Raw genomic sequence first — 6,898 nt, 5'->3', positions numbered from 1 at the left:
AGCCTAAAGTAAAAAAGGACCATATTCATTTGGCCTAAAGTACAAATATTTCAAAAATACCCCAGATTACCCAACAAATAAAAACAAAGCAAAGAAGACCTCCCGAGCACCATAAAATTAGCCTCCAACAATTTTTCACAAAACTCAACCCACTTGTCAAAAAATCCCCTTGTCAAAAAAAGTTCCCCAACCCACTTGTCAAAAAAAGTTCAAAAAATACTCAACGAACGAATCAATTCTTAAATGTTTCTCTCTTTAACAGTCGATACCTTAAAAAATATAATCATAAACCTTTTCATAAAATTTTTCATTCTATTTAAACTTTTGCTAATATTTTTTATTGAAACTTTTGAAGCCCTAATAATTCTTTTAATAATTTTTTGCAATACTTTTTTTAATTTTCTACTCCCTATTTGAAATATATCACCAACTTTCCCAAATCATTGACCACATTCACAGGTACCATAATTCAAAGTCTATTTAAATGATGTGAACAATTTTTAGTAGAACAGACATTTTTTTACTATTTGTAATTTTCCTCACATTTTTATCATCCCTAATTATGACAATGTGGAAATGCGTAAAAAAAGCAATAGTCACATTCGCCTTAGCAATAATCCTTTTAATTCTTTTCATCGAAGAATATTACAATAAACATAAATCTTCCCACTAGGAAACAGATTAATCGAACACATTTCCAAAATTGCTAACCAACCACCACCAGGACAGTCTTCACCGACTTCTTCCCAAAAAAACCCAATCATATCTACAACTACCCAAAAGCCCCAAACATCCACACAAATTTCTTTTCAAGATAACCATTACACTTTCGAAGAATGACACGCCCGCTTATCCGAACCACTAGAACCGGTTCAGCGACACGCATCCCTAAGTGAACCAACAAATAATTTGTACCCCACCTTACAACAAGACTTAAATTGAATAAAAAAATTTTAGTCAAAATCAAAATACAGCTGAAATAAATAGACAAATTATACATCCAAGACGAAATAGAAATTTTCAAACTCCCAGAGTTACTTTTAACATACCTCAATCCCCAACACCATCAAACTCAGAAGTCTCTAGTATTCCATTACCAGACACTCCTACGCTCACTTCACAACAAAATACACCAACTCTCCCTTCTGACTATCTAGGTTCAACACCAACATCCGAACAAATCCGTGAAAATCCTTTTAACCCCCCCAACACCACCGAACGACTACCATATGGACAACACAGTCTTACTCACATGGAGAACCAAACTTAGTTAATGAACCAATAGATATTTCCTCAGATACAACATTATCATCCCTGCCAGAAACATTGTCACTCCCCTCGACACCATCAACAAGTCAAAAATCATTTTTCCCCCTAAATTTTCCAAATAACCTCGACGCTCGATACAGAGAACAATCAACGAATATACCCCTACGATTAGATTTAAACACATTTGTAGCACAGCACCTCCCCCATTATTCGGACAACATCACGAGAGCCACCGACTCCACAGTTGGGATCTCAATAGATTACAATATAGACAAGTTATCCACGAAGATATCCGACAACATAACGTTCAAATATTCCAACAAAACAGTCTTCAATTAAAGTTTGAAATAACAGTCAAAATAAATAATATTGTAGAACACCCCTATCCATTAAGTCCACCAAATATAACAGCTCAATCGCTACCGCCACCATTTATAACAACTGAAGTAATATATAAATACGACAGTTATACAAAAAACACAATCGGATACATAACATTTTATAACCCATACTCCGGATTATCATACACATGTATATTCTAAAAATATTAACATTTCAACACATCCTTTTTCTAATATTTTCCGACCAAAACACAAATCCATCTCTTCGCACAGGACCTCAAGATTTATTAGTAACACACTATGATTGTGAAGAAAATGAACAAAAAACACTACACAAATATGCAATAAATCAAGTAACACAATGCGAAACAGAACCACCAGCTATAGAAACTACAAATGTCATAGCAACATTGTATTCAAAAGCCCGAGCAACAACAGTCACAGGATATAAATTTACAGCAATATTTTCCGTAAAGAAAGTACATTGTTCGCAAGTTTCAAACGGAAGTAAAAACCGACATGATCACGAATCATTTTACCAGAGTAACATAGAAAGACTTTTACATCTAAATTCCGACGATTGTAAAAACGAATTAATCAGACTAAATCTAACAAGAAAACAAAATACAGACAAAAAATTAAAAAATTTTCAAGTCTCTGCCGATTCTGTACATCAAGCAGAACTTGAACGATACCAAAGACATATTCAATTAGACGAAAAATACCCATATAATGGCGCACACGGACGATTAACTTATGATACACACGATAATTACCGGATACCACACATTGGAATAAATAATCCCTCAAACTGCAAAGCAGATACAAAAAACAAAGGGTATCAAGAAGTAATGTTTTTTGATTGGAAAATACAACTTGAAAAAATACAACTTACACGAGGTTTAACTGATAACACCATGATCTATCAAGGAGTTAGATTACCTTGTAAAAATGATCAAGGTTATTGTGACCCTACAACAAGAACCAAGCAACAATTGTTTGGTTTCCCGAAGATACATGCACAACATTTCAAGTAGCAAAAATACACGCACGATTGATAAAATTTCATGAAAAATATTTTATTGAATCAATTCCATATGAACAAGTATACCCGTCTAGCAAACAAAGCAATGATTTCAAAACATTCATGATATAGAAAATAAATTGACACGTTTTCAAATCTATCACGAAACAGAATTTGCAGGTAAATATAGCAATCCACTTTATAAAACACAATATTCTAAAATACTTGTCGAATACGAAAAAAAATTAGACATGACCACTGGTAAAATAAAATTTGACCCTTATGCAACAAGTCACCCTATTACTGAAGGCATATTATACGTCCCAGTGAACTTTTATAAGAGCACAGTCACCCTGGTGGAAAGCTAAAACCATACGATAGTAAAAGCACACGTTTACAAGAATTATCACTAATGAATAGCACCTACTTTGGTACTATTCATTATGATATTCACTTAGATATGAAATTAGACCACACAATTAGTAGAATTTTGCAAGAAGTGTCACTTTCTGAATTAGAAACAATTCATCAACTATGCGAATTAGAAAGAACACAAATCTTACAATCACTCGCATTAGCAGTTTTAAAAACACCTTACGCAGGATACTTATTATCAGGAAATAGATCAAATTTTCTTGATTATGAAGAAAACATTTTATGGTTTTATACTTGCACCAAAAAAAGATCCCCATTATATGTTTTTGAAGATAAACGTTGTTATAAAAGAATCCCCATATTCTACAAAAATAAAGTACATTTTGTTGATAAACTTTCAAAACAAACATATTTTTGGGATACCGCAGTTCCATGTGGATCAGAAAATAGCCACAATGTCGTACAATTAAACCCTGACGAAGATAAATACTATCTACTTACACCGTATCCTACATTGATGCAACCACTCAAAAAGTTTTCACCCGAAAGCATCTGAGCTTTCGCTCGTAACCTAATTATTGATTTACAATCAATTGGAATCTATTCTAAATCTGATATACAACATCACATTAAAACACAACAATTTATTAACACAAATGGACACAATACAACGACAATCAATCGACCAGAACTTAAGAAAACTTGCCGAAACCGCAAGCTTTGCAGACATTTATACACAAGACTACAGCGGATATTTTAAGGATATTAAGGATTACATATATTTAAACGGTGAAAAATACAGACCACAAGATAATTCACCCATAAATATTTTCAGTTTTGTCACCCTAAATAACGAAATTCTAGCTTTTCTAGGATGGCCCTATTACGTCTTAGAAAAATTAACTATCTTATACGCCATGTTTAATTTTATAGGATTTCTTTTCTCACTCTTAAAAGGAATCTATAACACATGCGCTATACGCACACAAGTAAACAGACAAGCAAGTGTAGCACGTAAACTATTTGCAGGATTTTTTGGAATTTTTTCATCATCAATAAACAAAATACTTCTAGATGCACAAATAAAAGAATATAACACAAAAATATCCAGAAGACAAAACACTTACGACGAAGAACACAATAATATAGAGATAACACCTACCGCACCACAGTTGCCACCCCTACCACAAAACCATTCATTATCATTAGTTCCCCGAAACTTTCGAAACTTAGCAATCACAAATAACCCAAATTTTAGATCAAGTACAGCACAAAGCCCTATCCAACACATAACGACAAATCATTCACCAAATGATAATACATATGAACAAATTATTGAACAACCCCATACCACCACTTTTCGGTCTCAACATAATCATTTTTTAGCCCACGATGAGCCGACAAATTGGATCCCACCATCGCTCAAATTCCCACCCAGCCAACCTCCAAACCCAAATCCCAAGTATCCTACTTTTTGTTTTCCCGCCATCCGATTCTCCAGTTATTAATATACCATCAAGCATGAATTCTAATACTAACTCAGATATTTCAGTTTTTCATACCATCTCACAATTTAACAACTCCCATATAGAAACTCCCAACGAATTTGCAGACTCCGAACCATCTCCCTCTACCCATACCCAGACCAACTCTTCAGCTTTTTCAAACCCCCCTTTCTACCCATTCAAACCAGCCAACCACTCCCGTCCCTTTCCACTCCTTCTTACGCTTCCCAAGTAACCTCAACCTATTCTCCATTCAATTCCGACAGATCGCATAATAACTCCCCAGATAACATTCAAATTTCCGAAGAACTTCACAATTTTATTACACTACAACAACAATTAACATAACCCCACACTCTTACGATACATCAGCTATCATCTACAGTAACGTCATCAAATCCACCAACTCCTACACCCTCTTCAGCTTACACTCCATCATTAGCTCAATCATCCACATCCACCGAAACACCTACCAGCACTAACCGAGCTTACCGCACTTTTAAAAGAAAATTCCCAAATCACCCATTTACAACCAAACTCGGAACAGCCAAAAAATATATCAACCAACCCGATCATACAAACACGAAAAATTTTCTTCAAATAACCCTACCCTCATTTCCACAATATACCTTAAATACTTCTACCACTACTAATGAATCACGAAATTTTGTTGATGAGTACGTTTTAATGGCAACACTTCATTGGACAGCTTACTATAACTATACTAATCCCCTTTATCTACCACTCACTAATACTAATGAAAATATCGAGAAAAAAATATATATACTATATAGACTCACCACATCATTAACACCTCGACAATTTACTTACGTTGGATATAAAAAATTATTAAAAACATTCACTGCATCCCGAGCTAACGATTTTTTAATAGAATACTTCGATCATAATATCATCCGTCCTAACCAAGTCAATTTTTAGACGAAGACCGCTTTGCAAACCCACAACTAACCGAAAGTTTTTTTATTAAAACACCATACTTATTTACACTTAATATTTTTGATAAAAAGCAAGATCATATAATTTTAGAAGCACTAGTTGACATACAAGCATATGAAAGCTTCTATGATAAATTTCAGTTATTTTCACTAACCTTCCACTTTCTTTCACCACAGGAACGCGATTTGCACTGTTCCCACGATATAATGTTACGCACTAAGCAAACGCACACTTACACATATTATCGTTTTATACCAAACCATATTGATTTACACACACCATCACGACAACCCCACCATCGTTTTCAGTTTATTAACTCGAAATACACATCACCATTCTTTCTTAATTTAACATATTACATTAAAAATACTAACCTCCACGGCATCCTCCGCAACTACGACCCAGTTACCCAAATGTATATATTCTGCCTCATCACGAAGACCTTTAATGATGAAGAATCCAGACCCTTCATTATCCAGTATGAATTCATACAACCTATTGAAATACCCATACTAGAATTTATTCATAACACTAAATATAATCATAAAATTTACCATCTAATCCAAAACACACCTTATGAGTTCGCAGTAGGCACAGAAGAACTAAACACCATCAACGCACTTCAATTGCTTTGGCCACTGCTAAAACTAAAAATGTCATTCGCATACTAGCCAAATTATTAACAACATCAGATTCAATTCACGACATCTTCCCACATGGTTTTTTCCAAGATGAATAAGGTAAGTATGAATTGAAATAACTTTAACTAATACATTTAAAATTGTCCTAACCATTTTCTATCAATGTTTATTTCATTCTTTTAGTCTCCACACCACAATCATCTACAAAACAGAAAAAAGACAAATAAAAATACAAATTTGTTAAATCATATTAAAACTCCTTAATCTTTCGCACTAAATAATGTAAAAAAGTTCATACCTAATGTAGTAATTTCATTTATAAATTATTTCCCCAAAAAGCAGTAAAATTAAATACGATGAAAATTTATAATTTTAAAATTCCCCAAAAGCAGTAAAGTTCAATTTCAATGCAATAAATTTATAAAATGAGAAAGCAGTACTAACCTTTTCATATTTTCATTCATTCGCACAGGAATTCTATCCAAACTCGCACAGCTCGCCCACGAAGAAATTCTTTAAATAATGATTTTGTGTTTCAAATTTTCACTAACAACAACTCTAACAAGCATTAACAAATTTCAAACTTTTCTTTAACCCGGTTGGAAAGGAATTTTATACTAAACCAAACTAACCAACGCAGCTTAATAAACACCACAAATCATAAAATAACAGCATGACTAAGAAAAGAAAACCAACGGTACCCAAATCGGATTAACCCAGCTTAAAATTGAATAATTTATTTTTTTGAAGAATATTATAAGGTCTAAGAAATAATAAAACACAAAA

This window comes from Symsagittifera roscoffensis, chromosome 4, assembly GCF_963678635.1.
Source record: "Symsagittifera roscoffensis chromosome 4, txSymRosc1.1, whole genome shotgun sequence".
Taxonomy (NCBI): domain Eukaryota; kingdom Metazoa; phylum Xenacoelomorpha; order Acoela; family Convolutidae; genus Symsagittifera; species Symsagittifera roscoffensis.
The sequence above is the reverse complement of the archived record's forward strand: the minus strand, read 5'-3'. Positions refer to the sequence as shown.